The 21794-nt window shown below is 47.4% G+C and overlaps 1 protein-coding gene across 2 annotated transcripts in view; it reads left to right on the top strand.

Moving 5' to 3' along the window:
* The window catches only part of MDGA2 (MAM domain containing glycosylphosphatidylinositol anchor 2), a 339526-nt gene that overhangs the window by 19973 nt on the left and 297759 nt on the right, over positions 1-21794 (top strand). The window lies entirely within an intron of this gene.

Below are 21794 nucleotides of genomic sequence, written 5' to 3'. Positions count from 1 at the left end.
GGAGGCTGTGCAGTGATGTGCTGGCTGCATCTCCCACATTGGTACAGTGGGGAGGGAGGGGTGCTAACGTGCAAGGGCTCCTCACAAATGCGGTGGGGCTCCTTGCATCCTTACGAACTACATAGGGGTGTTGCCATAATGCCCTGGACAGCTTAGGAGGAGGTTTTCCATGTGGGATCAAGCTCTGCGTAAAGCTTAAAATGGGGAAAGGAGGCTGGAAACCTTTGGCTTGTTTTTGGTTTTCTGGGTTTTCATGTTGAGAGTAAATAGTTTGTAAAATGGTTAGTAGGTTGGTTAGTAGAATGGTAGATAGGTTTTCCCTTCTGAAAGACTTCTCAGGAATCCAGTGTTGTGTAAGGCTCTGTGCAATGTCTGATCTACTTCTTCGGGGTCTGGGGAGTCACAGGAGCCCTACAGCTCTGCTCTTCATGTGTCAGGTGAGAGCTGTGAGAATCTTGTTAGGGTGCTTCATTAATTGCTTCCTCACTGATGTGTGGCATGGCAGAATGCACCTACACAGGTGCATTATTTTTCCCCTGTATTCCTGGCAGTGGCAGCTAGGTTTTGTGGAGCTGTGACATGCTCCTCTATCACAGGGAAATAACTTTCATTTTGTGTGAATTGAATAAAAATGTGCAGGATGACATCATGCTGCTTAAGCAAATGGTAACGGGGAAAGTTGCACGAGTTCAGTGTGCTGGCTTTTTATAGCACATGAATGAAATTGCTCACTAGAGCAGCTGCGAGTTGAAGACTGTTAACCATACATATTTCAGGTAGATCAGTTCTGAAAAGTCCTTTTTAAAGTCTCCAGGGAGAGAGCAAGAAAAAAGTCAAACCGAAGATTATTTTAAGGCACATTGTTTCTCGGTGTGGAGTGCAGGGCTCTGAAGCTCAGGAGACTGAACATTAAAATTACCCTCCTGTTACATAAGAGCTAAATAAAGAATACAATCAAGACTTTATAGGAAAATAGTTCAGATCATCAGGCGGCGTGTGAGTTACTTTGAGTTCTCACAGATCCTTGCCTGCCTCAACACAGCCTGGTTATTCTGGGTGCCTGTACAGACCCCCTGCTCCCAGCGGGGCACCCGTCACCCTTGGTGGAAAGCCACCTCTTTGTCCTGCCAGGGGCCCTCAGGAGCTTCTCCAGCTGCCAGCTTGTCTTTGGGGCTGTGGGTTTCCTTCAGCAGGGCTCTAGTGCCCCGGGCCCTGCCTGTGTTGGTGGTGCTGCTTTGGGCACAGCGGAGAGCCCCCATGGGAGGGCTGCAGGTGGGGTTGTGGGCTCCTGTGGGTCAGCACCCCCAGCTCTACAGGGTCACCCACGGGTCCCAGCCCTTGGACCAGGGTCTGTGGCAGGGCCCGGATGCCTTCACCCAGAGGGATGTCGAAGTTTGATACCTGGAGTTCAGGGCAGAGTGGGAGGTGGGCTGAACAGCTAGTGTGGCTGCTTTTCTGGCACCTCTCCTGGTGCTGTGTGGAGGTGCTGAGGCTGAAGGCCTTCAGACTGCTTTCTGTGATTGTTGCTCACGTATAATGATGGGATGTTGTGCCTGCGAGAGGGATCCCTTCCATGCTATTGCGCAGCAGGTGGAGCAGAAGTTGTGACTTACCCCTGAAGCAGGGCATGAATCGAGAGCGGCCTCCCTCGGTCAGACCTGTGTCCAGAGTCATCCCTTCACGGGAGCTCATGGCAGGTGGGAGAGGATGAGCTCGGTTCTGGAAGCAACACCTTCCCTGGGGGCTGCATACACATCCATGCATTCAGGAGGCTGAAGTGAGCCTTTTCTCCTGCACGTCTTTGCAGTGCTTTTGAAATGCTTTCTATTTTTGGCCTCCAAAATATTCTGAGAGCAGGCTGTACGACTTCATTGCGCGGCATGAAGTAGCAGGCACACAATTTTGTTGCTGCCTCATAATTCTTGTGTTATGGAAAACAGCGCAAGCTCGCTCTGCCAAGTTCTCATGATATTAATGATTTTAAAAGACTCTGCTGCATCAGATGAAGCTGAATGGAGGAATAACTTCTGGTGCTGCTGCTGGTGCTCTGCTTTGTAGTGTGCGTGTAACAGACCCGATGCTGGTTCTTCCAGCAGGTGACAGAAGTGCTCGTGCAGCATACCGGGTGGTTTGCAGTCCTCTGTGTTTGAATGGGACTGCGTTCTTCAGCAAATCTGTATTCTGGCAGGAAAATATGCATGGAGACCGATTGGGAGCAACTTGTGAAATCCTCTGATATCATTTCCAATGCAACATGAAGGCCTTAAAACGCGTGGTTGTTTAAGGAATATTCCTGCGGTCAGAGTTGGAAAACCTGATAGGCAAAGTGATGCTCTTGGTACATTTTTGTAGTTGTTAGCATATTTCTGTTCTGGTTTTAAATGATCTACAAGGTTCTTTTGCCTTTTTAATTAGTTGTGTTAGTTTCTTCAAATGAAGAGATGGAGCAAGACTCTGAACTGCTCTCAGGCTTGGTGTCTGTGTGCAGGTCCCACCTCTGAACCCAAGTTCTGCAGTTGCTGATATTCTTTGCAAAGTGCTTTGAAGCCCAGGCAGGAAAAAAAAAGTAGCTATAGCTGCTGTTAACTTCTAGGAATTTACTGAAGGGCTAGCAGTATTTTTCTCCTCAAGACCCTGTCAGCTCCATTTGAAAGGCTCGGGATGGTGGCACAGATAGCATCGGGGCTTTCAGTTGCTTTTAAAGGAAATTTATGATTCTCCTGATAGTACGGAAGAGCTTGACAATGTGACTCTCATGGGTTTGAAAAGCAATAACTTAAAATTTACTTCTAAGAGCTCTTGATGCATTGGCCCTTCCTGTGGGTTGAATATTGTCCAGGAAGTGTGGTATATCACATGCCCCCAAACCTGTCAGCTGGGACTTGATGGAGGTGGTGAGAGCTTGAGGTCAATGGAAACAACTGGGGGAAAAGCTGGAAATAAGAGCAAGGAGTAAGATCCCGAGAAGACTGCAGAAGCAGGCACAGCACAGACCCTGCTCGGGCAGAGAGGGGTTGCTTGGCTCCTCCTTGGAGGTAAATGGATTTCAGAAAGGGCAGTGTGTGGGGAACCATGGGGAAGCAGCAGTGAGGTCAGGCTGGAGAACTGATAAACTTGGTGAGTGAAATACTGGTCTCCAACACCGGTGGGGTATAAAAAGTCTGTTAGTGAATGAGCGGAAAGTGCAAAAACAGCCCAAGTTTGACCCTTAATCCCTGGAAGCACCAGCACTATCTGGGATCTGAAAGATGGCCAAGGGGCTGCAAAGTACTCCGGGTGGGATGTGGTTGTCAGTAAGTGACTTGAGCTCTGAGGAGTGTCCACAACACTTACTGTGAGGCACAACATGCCAGCAGAAAGCTGCTCTTCAGGGCCTCACTGTGCAATGAGGACGCTCATTGGGAACCCACTGTTAAGCCACTTGTCTCTTGAAACAAGGGAAGAGGGAGAGGAGATCCCTTCTCTACCCCTGCCAGGAGGAGAGGGACATCTTGGTCTCACTGCACCTCCATGTACCAGGCTGGCTCCTGCTCCCAAGCCCTTCCCAATGTGTGGTTTGCTGTCCTTAGGCACTCTTACCCAACACTGATGTGTCTTGCAGTGGTCAAACCTGTGGTGCAGTCATGCAAGTCCCCTGAGGAGAGGATGGAGTGCTGCTGTCAGCCCAGAGCAGCCTTCTGGCTCTTGAGTCAGGGTTTTTAGATGCTGTGAAGGAAAAAGGCTGAGCCTACCAGCTTCTGCTTTGTGCATTTGCTCTGTAAGACTCCTCTCCACACTGGGATGCGTTGTGGGCCTGTGCATTGGCAGTGGGCAAAGGTGCTGAATATTTTCCAGGAATTGTGGTATATCATGTGCTCCACGTGGTCAGTGTGGCTTCTAGAGAGGTTTGAGGTGTGGCAGGGCAGGAAATGAGCACAGTGGGATGCAGGTGGGGAGACAAAGCTCAGCCCAAAGGAGAATGGGTTGCACAAGTGCATTACCCCAGCTCAGGTGCTTGGGTCCCTCACAACAGCATTTGGGCCCCACAGCTACTCTAGATTTCCAGGCTCCATCACCAGCTGAACTAGGTGTGCCCAGGAGTGCTGCTGGCACGGAGCAGTGTGGGTGACAACCCCCCTGTGCAGGTGAGGACCAAGGAATGTCCCCTGGTGATGCAGTGAATTACCCAGCTGGTCCCTGCAGAGCTGCACCAAAGCTTTGCCCACAAAGATGCTGTGTCTGGGCTCCCCAGGCTTGTTGTGCTCTCTGACCTGCTGAGCAGGAAAATGCAGCTTTGGGGTGTGATTTTGGTGTGGAAGTGATTATGCAATAAGTACTGAGACTGCTCTGGCAGCATTGCATGGTTCCTCTAGCTCTAGTGCTGAAGAGAATTAATCAGAAAAGTAATTGTGACATTAAACGACCGATGATGGAACTTATGTTTTCCCACCCACAAGCTTCTGTGGCTTTCCAAAGCCGCACTTCTCCTGAATATCTCAATGTGGGAGCTCTGATGCCATTTTTCAGCATGTTATCTTCACTTTTTGAATCATTTCTGTAACTTTCAGGAGGGTACTGGCTTGTCTCCTGGCATATGGAATAAGTGGAGACATTTTGATAATCGTGGGGGGCGGGGGGGATTATTTTCTTGAAATAGAAGTGTTGACATCTGCTTCAGAAAATAACAAATGTTCAACCGAAAACTCATTAAACACCCCTTGAGTGCAATGGCAAAACCATAATTGCACATCTCGCTTGACATCCTGAGCCTGCATGCAAGGATCACTAATTATTCCCTGGTTTTCCTTTTAGACGGGTGCCACAATAATGAATGGTTATCAAAAGGCTCCCATTGTTTTGTTTGAGGGGTTGATCCCAACAACTTTGCATCGCTGGTATGTGAAATGCTGCTGGTGTATTTGTGGAGATGCTGGTGGCTGCTTCAGCCCTTAAACAGGATGGTTGTGGGGCTGGTGTGAGTGCCTTAAAGGTACCAGCTGGGACTGGGGCACAAGCAGTTCCACCAATGCTTACAGCTAATGGCAGTGTTTTCATTTATTTATATAAGATATATAGCTTACCTACTAAAATACATAGTTGATATACCTAAAAGCATTAAAGCAAAGGGGTGAGAGGAAAACTCAGAAAACTTTGCCTTCATTTGGAGCTGGGCATCAGAACAGAGTTCAGCTCTCATTTTTTTTTCCATGAATAATTTATTCACACAAAAATTGCTCTTGGATATAGCTGCAGCTGAGAAATGGGAAAAGAATTTGGAAGAGTACAAGAGTTCCCTCTTATTAAAAATGTTTTTTTGCTGCAACTTCTATTAGGATTTTCATATTTAATGGGGATTAAAGCAGAGCACAACAACATGAATATTTTGGGTCTGAGTAAATGGATCTGAAATTGTAGTGGTGGTGTTTCAACAACACTGAAAATCCAGCGGTGGTGATGACAAATACTGTTTCAGCTCAGCCCAGATCATTTTTTCCCAAGTTTGGCAAGTGAACCAAAAAGTCAATATTTGCCCAGCTCTAGAACTGGGTCAAAAAGATTAAATGATTTCTCTGATGTGCAGTTGGTGGCAGTGCTAGGAGCTGAACATACCCGCTGAGCACACCCAGCTCCTCCTGCATAGCTAAACATTTATGTTTTGGTCTCCAGGATTGAAAGCTGAAAGTGGATGAGTTTTTTATGGCTGTATTAAATAATGCAGAGACCACGTGTGTGTATACTCAGATCCTGGGCTTGTGTGAGGCTGTGGGTCAGAACAAGCACCTCCATCCCAGAGGTATTGGCGCCCAGCACCTGTGATGGGAAATGTGCTGGTGCATCCTCCCTGTTCATCTGTTACCTCATCTGCTCATTTCCATAGCTGTAATGCTTCTAGCTAAGCGCAGGGCTGTCTGTATGAATAACTTAGACTCTGCATCTTAATATTGCCCAATCCAAGTAAGAGCTGTGGCAGCCTGGAAGTGGGCAACCTTATATTTGGTGTGGTGGGGAAAAACAGCACTGAGCTGTCGGGCCATTGAACAGACTTGTCTGCCTTGGTGGTCTGCACAGGGGCTTCGTATGGGGCAGGAGGTGGCAGTTAAAATTAGGATCTTTAGGGACTGAGCAGGGTAAGGCTTTGTCCATGTATCAGCGCTGTCCTAGCTGCTGGTTTGCTCAAAACTTGCACTATTTCTCTCGGGTAACCCCATTTTGTCTTGCGTCTAGGCAGGCTCTGCTAGGATGACATCTTCCCTATCTGGGACTTGTAAACAGGCTGTCTCTTAGGAAAAGATATTTTTGAGTGGTATTTTATGGGTTTAATTTGTGCTGAGTGGCTTATGATAGCAACAAAAATAAAACCCTCTCCCTCAGCTTGCAGAATAATGTAGATATGTGGATGTCAGCTTGGTCTGGTGCTTTCCCACTGTTTCTCAGTGACAGACAGGACATGGCCCAGCACTGCCTGCCCCCTGCATGTCAGAACTGGGCCTGGGTGCTCTCGATGGGAGGCCAGGAGCCTTCAGTTAGCACAGGTGTTGGCTGAAACACCACAAGTAATGTTGAATTATGTACACATAAGCCATAAGGTGGGTCTGGTAAAACCTTATTGCTTAATGTGCCTTTATGTCTAAGCTGAGAGAAGTGCAGGTTTTTGGGTTCATCATGGGTGCTGCTGGGTTGGCAGTTTGGTGGCGAAGGCTGGACGGTGTGCGCTGGAAGCAGTCATACTGAGGGCTTCAGAAGGGGGAAACCCAATTCCCTTCTCTGTGTATGAGTGTTTGTCCCTTCTCTGTGCAGTCTGAAGACTTCCATGCCTGGAAGAAACAAAGCAAACAACTATTCTCCTTCAGAGCTGGTGGCTTGGTTACGATAGAGGTGAAGAGTAGAGCCTGGCTGCTCCCTGAGCCACTGCTGCAACCTCCTGAGGCTACGTCTTCGCTTCTGGTTCTGTTCGGCTGTCTCATGCAATACCTCGGGTTGGACCTGCAGGTGGTTCAGAGCCTCGCTAAGAACCTCATAGGTTCCTGGAGCTGCTCCTGCATCTCCTGTTGGCTTGGCAGAGTCCAGTGACAGGCACATGTGTTTGGTATTCAGTGTTCGATTAGCAGTTGGAGTCCTTGCTTTTAAAGATGCTGGGATTTTCAGACTTCTATTTTATTTTTGGCTGTGATAACAGTTGCTAAATATTATTGCTTTGACTTGTACTTCTGTGAGACATTAGTTCTCAGTATACATGGCAAACCACATACACAGTAAAATTTTGGCACTTTCAGAGGGCCCAGACCTTATATTTGGGCTAACAAGAGCTTGTACACAAACATGCTTAGACTGCAAGCGAGGCAAGTAGTGCTGGTTTGAGTGAATGCTCCTGTGTCCCCACAGGTTATCTGTGCACATCTGCGGCCACTCCCTGTAATCTCATCTGATCTCTGCACATACAGAGTAGCATAAATTGAAATGAATGCCTAGCCTGTGACAAAGTCGGGATTTCCTCTAGAAATGAAAAATTAATTTCCATGGATTTTATGGTTTGCAGTTAAAACTGGCTCCAGTCCATCACATGGGTGCCAGAAAGGCATCTTAAAGCTCTGAAATCAGCTTTCCAGAAACTCTCCTGCTCCTATGTAGGCTTTTGATACTAAATGTGGCCAGAGGTGGCCTCACTGCACAGCATGTCCCAGCCCATAGTCCAGCAGGGTGACACTGATGGTCCCCTAAAAGTGGGAGTTATCTCCTGCCAAGGCAGGATTTGGGTTCTTTTCTGCTGTCTGTGCCCTTAGCGCTGTGGCCTTTTGGGCCCTGGGCAGGCCCCGGGCTCCCCCCAGCATCTTCCCGGAGTGGGGGAGCTGGAAATGGCTCTCACAAGAGCTGCAAAGCTTCCTCCTGAAAGCCATGAAGTCTGCCCAAACGGAGCACAGAAACCGATGTGCAGGCCTTGTAAAATTAGAATCAATCAGCACTGGTGGATTGATAATGGATTTTATATTTCAAAATGCAGGAGTAACATCTCTTGCCCATCCATCCACGTGAATACACTGAGCATGGCAAACCTGTTTGCTGGCCCAGCAGTTGCTTATAGCTGGGATAATGACAGGAGGTTCAGAATAATCTTGGCTGTTTGTTGCCAGCTCTGCTTCCTCTGAGCCCTGGTGTGGGTTGGTGGCCACTTTTTGAGTGTGATGGGGTGAGGGGGGGGGGGTAGCTTGATCTCATTTGGAAGCCTGGATGGCATATTGGAAATAAGTGGGGAGGGGGCGTGAGTAATTCCTGGACTTGTAATAGCCAGAAGCTGTCAGTATGAGGCATAAACCCTGTTCCCAGAGGGTTAATGGTAGGATGAGGGCTTTGGCTCTCTGCTGTGTGCTGTGCAGTGGAGCCCTGTGTGCTGGGTGGCTTCTGGTATGGTCTCACCTCTGGGGCTAATGGGGAGCCCAGGCAGCCATGCAGCTGAACCCTTACAGTTGCACTGAAAAACCCAGAAACCAAAAGCAAAGCCCAAGCTGTAACTCAGACAGAAGTGGGAGGTTGCTGACATCTTCCTCAGGCTAACTCAAAATTGCAAGTTTTTTTTTACATAACTCCAGACAACAACAAGCAAAAAAAAAAAACAAACAACCTGCAAGTGCAGTCTTTCCATCTTTCCCTTAATGCACACTAATTTTTCTCTGAGCGTAGCCTTTCCCCAGAGCTTGTGTTGGTTGCTCCTTACATCTGGGATAAGGACAGCTTTAAAAGATGATGGTATGCAACCAGGCTGGGCTGGAAGGGGGAGCTGCAAGCTGGGGGATGCCGTGGTGTTGGGGAATGCTGCTGTGTGGCTGTGTTGGTGCACCAGGAGCACTGACAGGGCCTGGGGAGCTGCAGGAGCCAGGCAGTGTGTGTGAGCATGTCCATGCAGTATGCAGCTCTGGCTACCAGGGGTCTGAAGGCTGGGGGTTGCTCATCTCTACTGGATTCAGCAGTAAGGTGCAGGAAGCTGAAAAATACAGGAAAAGTTATTAGACCCGTCTATATGAAGATGGGGGAGTTTTTTTCTATTCCTGTCATTCTTGGAAACAGCAGACAATTTTTGTTCAAATTTCCAGGAAGTGAAATGAAATTGGGTCTGGGAGAGACTGAATAAAAATGACTTGTGTGGATGCGTGTCATCGAAATCATGTATATTTGTAAGTTGTAATTGTATAAAAAATAAACACCAACCTGTTCATTATAAGCTACGTTTGGCATGTATCTACACATCCATGCCTTATACAGCCATTAGGGAGTAGCCAGCCAGTGAAATGGTGAGAAAATGGAGGTGCAAGCACATGCCTCGTACATACCTATAGATGCAACTTACCACATCATTTATTCACACATTTGCATACACTTAAAAAATATACTATCAAGGCCTCAGGAAGCTCTATGAGTCTCCGTAACACTTATCTCTCGTCTATTTTAAATACAGATTTGCATAACTGAGTGCTGTGATTTAAATTGCAAATGGTAGATGCAGGAACAAAACCTGAGCTCTAAGAGCATGCGAGGTACATTTCAGCAGCATCAGCTTCGTGTTTCTGCCCCGTTGCGCTGAGCTCCAGCTGCCTGCACCTCCTCTGCCTGCATCCCTTGCTGGCCTTCTGTAGGTTGCCCTTCGCACAACAACTTTCCAGCCCTGTGCTCATCTCCACTGCTCCTGCACCGGGAATATGTGGAACAGCAAAGGTTACCCTCCGAAGTTTCTGTCTCCCAAAATTTATGGAGTAGTGAAGCTGAATTAGACATGAGCCATAAAACTCTGGCATGGGATGGATGGATCAGCTCCAGTGTAAACTAAGGCTGGCTTAGTCAAACCGGCCATCTGCCTGCACTGAATTCACCTGCTGGTGCCGCATGCTGCTGCTGCGCAGGGGCTGAGCTCTGCCTGGCTCAGATGGCTGCGAGGAGGACGTCTTCCTCCAAACAGTCTTCTCCATGGCTTTAACTTTTTCCATGGTGACCAAATTTTGTTCTCTAACTTGTTCTGGTGTCAGAGTGCTGGGCACAGTGTAGCCACAGCCTGTCCCCAAAGCTTAGCCTGCTAGAGCAATGGGTACGCCTCCCCTTTCACATGGGGTTGGGTGGCTGCAGGGATGTGCTCGAAGCTCTGGAGCCAGCTCAGTGGGGATGTGCTGCTGCTGCTGGGGAGGGTTGGCTGGCTTCCTCGGGTGCGCTGAGCTCCGTGGTGCCTGTGGGTGGCTGCCTGTTTCTCATCTGTGGTGCTGAGCTGCCTCCTGCGCTGCTGGCAGAGGCACAGAACCCAGCCATGGCTTTGGTCCTCCCCGAGCATGTGTTCACAGCTCTGGGTGGCTGGTGCTATCCTCCAGCCATGGCAGTGCTGCAGCCCTCAGTGCAGGTGGCAGTGGTTTAATGGTGGGGGGGGAGAGGATCCTTCTTGTTGGGGTGGTTTAAAGCTGCCTTGGCTCCTCTGTGCAGCGTGAGTGGGTGCTTGAGGATGTGCAGGAGGAGAAAGCTTCACAATGGGGGCACTTCTGTGTTTCTCTGTAGGAAGAGCACTGGAGGAACCTGGTCCTCACTGACCTGTGTCGCAGCAGCAGGGCTGCTCTGGTTGTGCACCCCCTTCCCACTCTGGGCTGCTGGCTGCAGATGTTGGGTGCTCGTTTGCATTACAATGCCTGGTGGAGAAAGGGCTGGAGAAAATAATCCTCTAACCTTGAGCACGAGGGGCAACTCTAATGTTTTATTGGGTCACAAACTGATTCTAGTCTTATGGTTGCTTTCCCAGGTGAGATTTGCTCTGTTGGCACTTGAGCCTTGTGCTGCCCTTGGGGGGGGGGGGGTCCTTGAGCTGGTGTTGGAGCCCATGACTGGGGGAGCTGCTGGCTGCAGCCTCCCCCCACCCCCAGGGGCATCAGTGGAGCTGGTAGTGATGGGGCGTGACGGGGCCTTGCTCAGAGCTGGGATGAGAGCTCTGGGGTGTGTGGCTGTGTGCAGGGGTACAGCACCTGAACACTCCAGGACCTCCTGTCCAATCTCCCTCAAAGACGGTGAGGGTGCAATGTAAGGGGGAATGACGTTTGATTTGGGGAGATCATTTTAGTACTTTTTTGATCAAAAGCAGTGTGCTGATGGCAATCTGAACCTGTTCCCTCTATACAATAGCACCTAAATCCAATAGCTGCTCTCTTCAGGCTTTTCAACACCATTCTGACAACTGCAGATATGGGACACAGATGCCTTTGCTCATCTACAAATGCAAAATTTCAGCTGGAAGTATCTCTGGCATCCCTTGGTTGGCAGTGCCAAGCAGCACCAGAAGTTGTTGTTGGTGCAGGAGCAGACCTTGAGCAGAGGGTCCCAAGGACTCGCTTGTCCTGTTCAGTGCCCATATATTCAGGTTATTAACTACTCCATGCCTTTGCCATTCTTCTCAGCTTATGCTATGTAATTATTTTTGCTATAAAAATGTTTTGTTGTAGAGTTTGCAAACCTTTGGTCGCATCTTCTAATAACCCAAGCTTACAGCTTTGCGCTTCACTCTGGTTTGAAGTGATGATAACATGTTTCTTCCCAAATGCACCTTTGTGTAATGAAGTTAGCGAAGTAGATATTTTACATTTGAAAGTATTTTCTACTGGAGGCGAAGGGGGAAAAAAATTAGACTGCATCTTTGTCCTTGACTTGTCCTCAAGTGTTACTGAAAACCATTGTCAGTTCCACTGCGTGAAGATTGTTTTCAGGGAAATAAATGTTTTGGTGGTGGCATTATGTTCCCATTCGATACACCTCTCAGTCTGTAAGCTGCTGAAGGAAGAAACGGGGACACTTCTATCTCATTTCCAAAGCACAAAGCTGTTTCGAATGTGACAGGCTGTTACAGGGCTGGGGATGGGATGGCTTTGTTCGGATCAGGTACTGAAGCCTTGATGTGCTTGGCTGCATGGCTGCGGCGTTGGCAGAAGCGAAAGCAAGGTGGGCGGTGTGCTGGGGGATCGCCCCAGCCCCATGTGGGCACCTCGGAGGTGGGAGATGCAGGCCTTGAGGGCTTTTCTTGCCTTCCGCCTCAGTTAACCTGCAACTTCACTGGCACTTCTTGCTGACAAATATATGTACGCTGGACTTTTTTCAAGATCAGCACTCTGAGATGTTTTTGTCACCCAGCTCAGCACCGCCTGTGTGCTCGGTTCAGACCCGCTGGCACTGCTGACACAGGCGGGTTTTTGCTGTGCCTCCACTGGTGGTGGCCTTGGCTGCCTGAGGAGCCCCTGATGGAGCTGTGCTACCTCAGGGTGGCTGCAGAGCTCCACAGGAAGGGGACCCAGAGCTCTGCTCCAGGCCAGGTGAGATCTGCTGGGACTACAGGCTAGAGAAAGCACTTGATTCTGATTAGGCTGAATGTTAGCTATGTGTTAAAGCCTGTTTATAACAAACACGAAGGTCCTCAATGTAGTGAACTTCCATGAAACCAGCGCCCATCCAGAGCTTACTGCAGGCAGTGGAAGATTTCTGTGGGGTTAAGTATTTGAGGTTAATCTGTCCCATCTAATTTTCATCTCCAGCTGGGACTCCCTGTCACAGGTAACCACTGTCCTGGCCAGCTGAGAATGAGAGGTCCACCCAACATCTCCAGCTGGTCAGGTTGCCTTCCCTGCCTGGTCAGTGAAGAGATGCCTCTGAAGGCCTCCTCTAAAGGAATTTCCCACTGGAGACCTTCTTCAGCAGCACTTCTCCTTTTTTAATTACTCAGATGAGGAACATCTTCATGAGCTACCAAAAATCGAAGTGCAAGTGAAATGCAGGCTATGTATTATCCCCTTTGCTGTGGCCTGAAAAATCAGTTTGCTGCCCTAACTTGTGGGACCAGATGGCAATTTAGAAATACAGTAGGGCCACTTCTGGTAATTTGGCCAAATTTCAGTTTGGATCATTATATTCTGCTTACCTAAAATCTTCCTGTTGCTTTGTTTAACTTCATCTGGCAGCCAAACTGCTCATCCTTGGCGGATGAGAAGGATGCCTCTGTCTGAGGAAGCAATACTGAAGTTTTAATCGCTTAATGTTCCATTGAGCAAAGTCAGTAGAAGATTAATGAATGCTTGAGGTACAAACTGGGATTTGCTGCTCTTCAACAAAAGGACAAAACAGATGCCAGTGGGCTAATGGAATGAGTGTGTGCTCTCTGTTTGTGGGGCTGTTTCTTTAGAAATTCCTGCCCTTTGTTAAAGCAGCAGTATGATAAAACACAGCTTGATTTACTTTAACAGCAAATTAGTTAATGACCCAGGTTTTATTTTGGTTCGGATTTTAATTTGACAGAGTGCTAATCAATCATAATTCACAAGGGCATACATGTAGCAGGCTTTTTTCAAAGTCCACAAATCCCCTAGTCCTGACCTGCGTGAACAAATACTGCCAGGCCTGTTGATGAAGTCAGTTTTGGCCCAGAGTGGGCACACAGTGTGCCATAAAACTGTTTGCTGTTATTGCTAAATGTAATAAATTTCATAATCCAGAGAGTATATTTTAATTACCTCTGCGGTATCCCTTTTAGCTCGTGTCCATTTGATTGCATCCAGGTAGCAAATGCAGTTGTACCTCCTGGCAGCTGATGGGACAAAGTGCTTGGAAATGCAGTTCTCATTAGCCAGTGCTACCTGAGCTTGTTCGTGGGACAGGAGTTAGCTTGTAATGCGCAAGGATGCCCTTCTTCCTCCTACGTGTGAGGGTGGGGGATAGGGTAGGAGCGGTTACTGTACATAAAGAGCAAAACCGACTGTCCCAAACCGTGCTGCTCAGGGGCAGCCCTTGTCCCCAGAGCTCCTGAGCAGCTGCAGCTATTGGTGGGCTCTGCCCTCAGGATGCTGCCTGAGCTTGGGGTTACTTCATTTCACTGAGGCGCATGGGGTGGCAGGAGGGGAAGGAGAGATGGATTTGGGGCAGTTCCAGCCACAAACGGGCTCAGTGTGACTTCCATTCTCGTGGGAGGCATTATCCGCTTGTTTGCTGAGCTGTACCTGCAGGAGGTGACTCGTGTCTGTTGTGCATCATACACATACCCATGAAGAGCAGATGTTTTGCCCCTCGAATAACTTGTGCAGCTCAGATCAAAGGTGTTTTGTGAATACCCTTCAGGGAGGGCAGATGCAGCCCACTGCCACCCTGTGTGCCCTAAGCACTGCTGCGTGCATGCTTGGAGGGCTGGCGCTGCATTCTGCAGGGACAGCTCGTGCCATGGGGACGGCAGCTGGGGGCCCTTGGGGCTGTGCGGAGAGCTGTCCTGGTGCTGCTCTGGCTGCTACAAATACCTGGGGAACAGGGGGCAGATGGAGGGGCTGTGGTCACAGTGAGCAGGGCGACCAGTAGTGGTGTTGCTCCAGGAGCTGGCTGGCCATGCCTCTGCGGCTCCCACCCTTGAGCAGAGCCAGGATCGTGCTCCAGAGCTCGTACGCTGCGTGTCCTCCCCTGCTCCCCACAGCAACTGCTCCTCCACAGCACGATGGGGTGCTTTCTGGCTATTTTTACTTCTTTAAAATAACTTCTTAGCTCAGAGCAGAGGTGTGGATTTTTAATCGTTTTGTGCCCTGTAATGGGTGTCCCTTAAAGAGACTTTCTGCAGGTAATTTCTCATATAGTTAATGGCATTGCAAATAAGTCAGCCTGGGTTTGGACTTGCCCTGAATTTGGGCCTTGGACAGGGTGCTGGAGATGATAGAAGTGAGGAGCAATGACGGTGCAGCATGGAGGTCACCTCTTTTGTTCATGAGGTTATTGTTTATGAAAAAATGAGCTTATTTAGTTTTTAGGGGAGCTTGGTGTTTGAGGTGAGCCAGGCTGACGGTGCTGCTGTTGGAGACCAGTCCCTGTGGCTGGGGGTGCTGAGACTCAGGTCTCTGTCTGAAATGCCATCTTATGCTGGAAAAGGTGAAGTATTTCAGGAATGGCACCCGGCCAGCACAGACAAATATAGCATCGTGGTACTGTGGCACTGTTCGTCTGCATATGCCAAAATATTTTACGGAAGAAAATCAGTCACTTCCCTGTTTGCAGAGGAGAAAATCGAGGTGGCAGTGTGTGTCCTGGGCTAGCAGCAGGTCAGAGCTGAGGCTGGGACTGAGGCTGCTTTGCCCCCAGACAAGGTCATCTCTGAGGGACATCAAAATGTGTTAGACCTCAGCCTGGCATAGACATTTTACCTGAATTAGGAGCTACAGCTTGTTGAGAATCTGATTTTTTTCCCTTTTTTGATTTTCTTCTGCAAATCAGTTTTTTTTGCCGCTTTGGGAGGATTTTTAGCCTAGCTGGGGGGCAGATGGAGTCAACTTACTGCTTCCCTGCAGAAGAAATACGCCAAGCTTCACTTGTACCTGGGAGAACTTTAATGACTTAATCATGAGATGAGCTTATGCCCATTAAACACGTGTTTGAGGGCAAAGGATGGTTGTGTACTAGTTCTGTTTCTGTTTTAAATGAAAGCTATATAAAGGATGTTTTGTGGAATAATGATAAGGTTGCTAGAAGAACTGTCAAGGAAAAACGCATTTTCAATGTTTGAGTAAAATTTTAACAAATTTTAATTTAATGAATTAAATGTCCAGTTCTTGAGCACCAAGTCACATCTACTCTGAAGCAGTAGCTCAGTTGAACTTCACCATAAAACCTTCCAATGGCAGGGCAGCAGGCTTGGGTTTTCTCCAGAGACTTTTGGTCACATCGGATAGCTGAGAGCAGATGCAGAGTATGGGAGGGTGGTCTGCTGTCCATAAAATGGAATGGGTCAGCATCCCTTTAGTTGGCGGTGTCTGTAGCACCTGGACAGCATCCTCTGCAGCTGGCCATAGGCATAATGCACAGAGCATTTGTTAGAAGCACAGGATTTTCTCCTGACTTGATCCAAACTGTAATGTTGACAACATTATTTATGCAAAAGCCATGCATAACAATGGATGTTTTGAGTTGTAAATGAATATATACATTATCTGGAGAGCTGGTGGTGTGCTAGGTGTAGGAAGGTACTTGAATGATTTTATGGTTGTCATTCTTTGTAATTTTCTACTTGGTTATTAACATGAGTGAAGCACATTTGTTCTGCTTGCTGATCTTTTTATTACGTCTCCACAAACATACCCTGCAAAATTAGCAGGGAGTCCAGCACAGTTATTTTTGGTTTCTTTCTGACACAATTGGTCAAGGAAAATGATAGCATTTCCCAATAAACTCTTGATGAAAGCAGAGGGCAACTCCTGCAGAAACCTGAACACTCATATTCCAGCAGTTCCTGGGAGCTGAGAACACTTCAGAATTACCAGCTGAGGTATTTAAGTACTTAATTCCCATTAAACACATCAAATCAGTAAGTGTTACACCCCTTTACTTTAAAACTTAAACAACATGGGTGTGGTGTTTAAGCTGCAGCTAACACAACATACAAGCATGTTGATAATGGGACTTGGAGAAGCAGATACCCTAACTGCTGATGGTGACTGGGTATGGTTTTTAATTGTGTGCACTCAGAACATCCCCTTAGAGCAGATGTTTTGTGGAAAAAAATATATAGAAAAGGGATTTAATTGCAGTGATAATGTCTCATTTGCAGAGGTGATGGAATAAATGGCATAGACTGCCCATAACTGCAGTTTTCCCCTGAGCTTCTCCATTACATCTCCTTTGCTACCTAGGGATGTTTTTTCTGTTTCTCTTGTGCTTTGGGATTATATACAGGACTAAAAAAGCACAAGATGAATGTCTGCATCTTTACCTTCAACAATTTCACCCATCATCCTCTGAGGGATGTGTTTCTGTGTTGTAATTTCCTTATGCATCTGCCAGGTGGTTTTTTACTTGACTTCTCTTGATTTTAATGACTGTTTGACTCCCACATCCCAGTCAGATTCTGTTATCTGTAAAATGTAGCTGCAGGCATGCTTTCAGCAGGCATGCTTTTTATATATAGATATTATTTATATATATATACATACACAGGCACATATATAGACACTCTTTTAATATGTGCTCTTAAGTCCTGTTCCAAATGAGTTGCAATTGAGCTTTGATGTTTTCTCAGTCTGACAAGGAGTCAGCAGACACGCAATAAGAAAATATTTGTTGATGTTTGAAGATTATCTGCTGATATCTGAGCTGTGCTGATAGGTTGTGAGCACCCTGGTGGTGAATGTGCTCTGTTCCAGGTTTGTGTGTTGATGTCATCCACCATAAGGGAAAACTGGGATCCTTTTTCTGACAAAAGTGGGAATGAAGATATACTGCTAGACTGGCAGAACTCAAGAAAGGAACTCAATAGTGATTTATTTCAGCTGGGAAACTGGAATGGCAAGAGGTTGAAACATTGAGTCTTCTCTCATGGAGTACAAATCAATCATCCTCTGTGGATGTGGACACCAGCAAGGAGAGTCCCCTGGGCTCACCTGTACTGCTCTGCGGGTGTTGTTGTGTCCCTGCAGTGGGTATGTCACATAACAGGCACCCACAGTCCACCTTCTGCATGTTGTGTACATGCCAGCCATTAATTATTATGTATTATTAAGTATTATATAAATTTGTAAGTTCTTAGATTTGAACTGGTAACCTCCAGGTGTAGAAGTCCAGCATGCTGTAACAAAACACAGGAGTCAATATGCATAATGATAGTGGTAAAGATGAGCCTTGGAGGCTCCTGGCTCTTCTGTGGCAAAACACAGAGGTTTGGGTAAAAGCCCAGAGCTAGGGAAAGAAGAAAACAACATCCTTTAACTTCAAATTTTGTTTACTGTTTAAGACTCAAAGTTGAGCTTGGAGTTTTGGCGTGATTCAACTTTTTCATGATTGGCATGTTTGATTTAGATGCAGCAATACAACATCTCCACCCCATCGGCCATAGAGCGTAAGTAATAAGGCGCAGACGGGTGACCTCCTGCTGTCCTGATCTCGCAGCGGCTGGCTCCTGGGTACCTGGAGGGGGACACAGGTCAGGTGGCAGCTGTCACCCCTTGGTCCGAGGTGTCACCCCTTCCCATGGGCATCCTCAGAGTGCTGCCAGCAGCTGCCTGGTGCTGGGCTGCTGGGAGGAGAGAGGCTCGGGGCGCAATGGGGAAATGCGCCCATGCAGCTCCTCTCAGGGCTGGTCTCTTTGCTAAACGCTGTCTGCTTCACACAGGCTGCAACTCACTTGTGCCTGATTATGTTCCCGAGTTACCCTTGAAATAGCTCTGCTTTAGTCATCCGAAATGCGAGTTACTGTTAGCATTTTCTTTGGTGCTGCAGTAAAAGTGATTGCTCTTTCAAGCCTTGACTTAATCTGCATGTGTTCAGCTTGGGGTGGGGGAATTGGCGTCTCTAAAAAGTGTCATGAAAGTTATCTCAATTCCTGATTTCTTTGACCAGCTCGAAGTTGGCAGACTCCTGGTTCAGTACCCCAGTCTTGGGGGCCTCACGTACTGTGGACAGCCATCAATAATTTCAGCATCATGCTGCCATTTCCTGAGGGAGGCACTAGGCCGTAGGTCTGAACTAGTGTCCTCAGCTGAAATTTGCAGGCCTCCATGTAGGTGGAGAGAAGTTTGCTATGTCCACAGAACAGTGAGAGTCCTCGTAAGTCACTTATTGTTGGCTCCTGAAAGAGGGTAGAGGCCACTGCAGTAAGTAAAACTGTTGGTTTAATTGATATTTCTAGGTCCTTTTGTGTCACTGTTAGACTGTACATAGCCGTGTGTCCCATGCTGTGGCGGCTGGACTGGGGCTGTCGTGTGGTAGCAGTGGAGAGGACAGTGGTGGTTTTTAGGTGAGGGCAGCGGATGTCTTTTGCTGTGTCTGACCTCAGTTGTCTGTCATGCAGGTGCATGGCCTTTCACACATGTCCTCCATCATGGCATAAGCTTTAGTTAGGAAGATATTTTGGGGTATTCTATGATAAGATGGGATTTGTTCATTTTTATGAAATCAGATAAGTCAGGCTCCAGTACAGTGTTTATCTTGTGTAATTTTAAGCATGCTAGGAGGGTGATGTAGAGTATTTTGATCTATTTTATGCTTTGAATTATTTCAAAACTCATTCTGAACTCTTTACCTGATTTTAAAAAGGAAGCACGTTTTTAATGGATTATTCCTAATAGAGACATTTTGACTTTGCTACTCAGAAATGAGGTTTTATTTCTGAACCTGTCTCTGTTTAGTATCTAGAAATGAAGAAAACCCCACATTTGCAAGTAAAGCCTCTGTCTGATCCATTTTTTTCCCCTCTGGAAATTCTGCAGCTTCTCCCTTTTGCTCTGGCAGAATTTGCTCAGCTGACAAGCACGAAGCCCATGTCCTGGCTCATGATCCCTCCTCCAGCATCGCTTCGTGCTCCTGCTTGCTGGTTGCATTGTGCTGTGCAGACAACGTTGCTGTTATTTTAGGGAGAATGCACTTTATTTTGGGCCTTTGTAAGTGCAAGAAATCAGAGTGGGTCGGGGATATATACTGCCTCTTAGTATGAGAACAGGACACCTTCCCCACTCCCTCCCCACACTGAGTCCTGCTTTGGTGGAGGAGCAGTGACAACAGCAATTGGGGTCAGGGCTGTCACGTTGGCAGAAGTGCTCTGAATGCTGGAGAGAAGAGTGCTTTCCATGCCCTGCTCCCCTCTCAGCTTTTCTGAGGGCTGCCAAAGAAAAATCTGTTCTCTGTGCTTTTTTCTCATGAGAGGAGCAAAGTCTGATGAAGACATAAGGCAAGAAAGAGGGTTGGGAGGAAGATCAGTCTCTAATTTGGTTGAACAGGGCTATTTCATATGTGATGTTAGAAAGGACCTTTTGGTGGGAGTGGTGGTGAGCCTTCACAGAGCTGTGCCAGCATGTGGCATTGTTGCAAAAATGGGGAAATTGGAAGGTTTTGGGTGACTCTTGGGAAGAGGCCTCAGCTGGGGACACAGGGCTGCAGGTCCAGCTCACTTCTTGTTGGCCACATCCAAGGGCAAAGACAGCTCTGCAAGCTGCAGCATTTTTGGTGACAGTTTTGGTACCAAAAGAGTAAAAATGGTGTGTGATGCTTGGGAGCAAATGATGAGAGAAACTGAAATCAACATCAGTGATGTTGTGGGGCTAGCTAAAGTAGGCAGAAGCAAAGAAATTCAGAGGTAGCTGCTGTCCTCTGCTCTGCCTTTGCCTCCAGATACAGGAGATGCGCTTGGATGCTGGATGTGGTATGATACTGAGCAGGAGATTTAAGGGCAGAAGAGCATCCTTGAACCTGAGCTGCCTTGTTTTTGTCAGATGCAGTTAAATCCTTAACAAGAATTTAACAGGCTTTTGTATTTAATTTCCTTTTCTCACTGGGGACAGGTATCAGTCTGTGTGACAGCAGCCCTTCTGCTGGAGCCCAAATGGATGTGAAGCAGCTGCAAATCGCCCAAAATTGCAGATGTCAAAGGGATTTATTCTATACTGCTTTGTATATGTGGTGCGAACAAGTCAATATTAATAAAAAATGGCATTCCCTGATAGCCAAGAAACCTGCTGCTGTTGGGCACCCCACTTTGTTAGGCGGTGTGAACAGTTGTACATGTGCTGATGCTCTAAAATATGTTGTAGTGTCCCTCGTGTCTGGCTCCCAACAATCCTGTGTATCAGTAGCTTTGATTCCTTCTTACTGGAGGGTAGGGAAGGGGGTTTTAAAACTCCTCCTTCATCTAATGTAGTTCTGAGCAGCCATGGAGACCTGGCTTTGTAGTGGGATGCCTCCAGGAGAATCAAGCACTTCCCAAAGATGAGATCTCTGCTCGTGAAGCTACACAGAAATCTTATCTGGATGTTGAGTTCTTGTTCAGCCTGGCACAGGCTCCTGGCCTTTTTTATTCTCCAAACCCTGGCAGTGGAGAAGGGGTCTCCCGTGAAGGCAACCAGCCCGTACCTGCTGATGGGTACCCATGCTGCCTCGTGTGGGCTGAACCCCTGTGGCTGGGCAGTGACACAGGAAGGCTGCCTGTAATTTTGGGACAAATGCTCTGGGTGTGTTTGTGCCTCTGGGGACAAACTCACATAGGAGCAGCAAATGTGAAGCTTTAATTGGAGGTTGTGAGGTTGCAACCTCTAAAGGCTGTGTCTAGCAGTGATGCTGTGAGTGCAGAGAGAAGCAACAAAGCCGGTGAAGGGACAGGAAAACAAGACTTAGCGACTGAGGGAATTGGTTGTTTAGTATGGAGAAGCAGAGGCTGAGGGGAGACCTGCAGTCTTCAGGGCTGCAAAGAGCCTAATCAGGGAGGCTGGGCAAACTTCAAGTGTGTCTTTACATACTAGAGGCCCAGTAAAGCTTGGTTTGAGGATTCACGTGATGCTGTTCACAAGACATTCCAGGATCTTACTGCACTTACTGTCTTTTGCTGTTGAATGGAAATAATACCAGGAGCCCCCTGTTGCTGTTTTTCTCTTCTTGCAGCAGAATGTTTGCATTTAGCAGCAGTTAAAGGGAGGCTTAACCCTGCCCCCTGACACGCTGTGCTGTGCCCCGGACAGCACTGGCTGGTGTATCACATCCAGTAGAACAAAAAGTGATTCCCAGCAATATGACCCCAGGAAGTCAAACCAATCATTTTAATACAACTCTTCAAGACACAAGCAAACTCTTGCTTGCACCTTTCTGATACGAATCGTGTACATCTAGTGATAGCTGAGCAATTTTTAAACATGAACTATTTCCTACAAGGAGCTTTCAACATGAAAAGTAAAATAAATTACTCAAGTTCAGGTTACTTTCAGTAAATAGTAAGACAAAGGTGACATAGCAATTAAAAGCAAAATGTCTTGTTTCAAAGGGGAACGCATTCATTTTTCATGTCAAAATGAGCCCTTATTTTTAAAGAAACA

Source organism: Cygnus olor, chromosome 5 (assembly GCF_009769625.2).
Source record: "Cygnus olor isolate bCygOlo1 chromosome 5, bCygOlo1.pri.v2, whole genome shotgun sequence".
NCBI classification, from domain to species: Eukaryota; Metazoa; Chordata; class Aves; order Anseriformes; family Anatidae; genus Cygnus; species Cygnus olor.
This window is presented reverse-complemented; position numbering and strand designations above follow the sequence as displayed.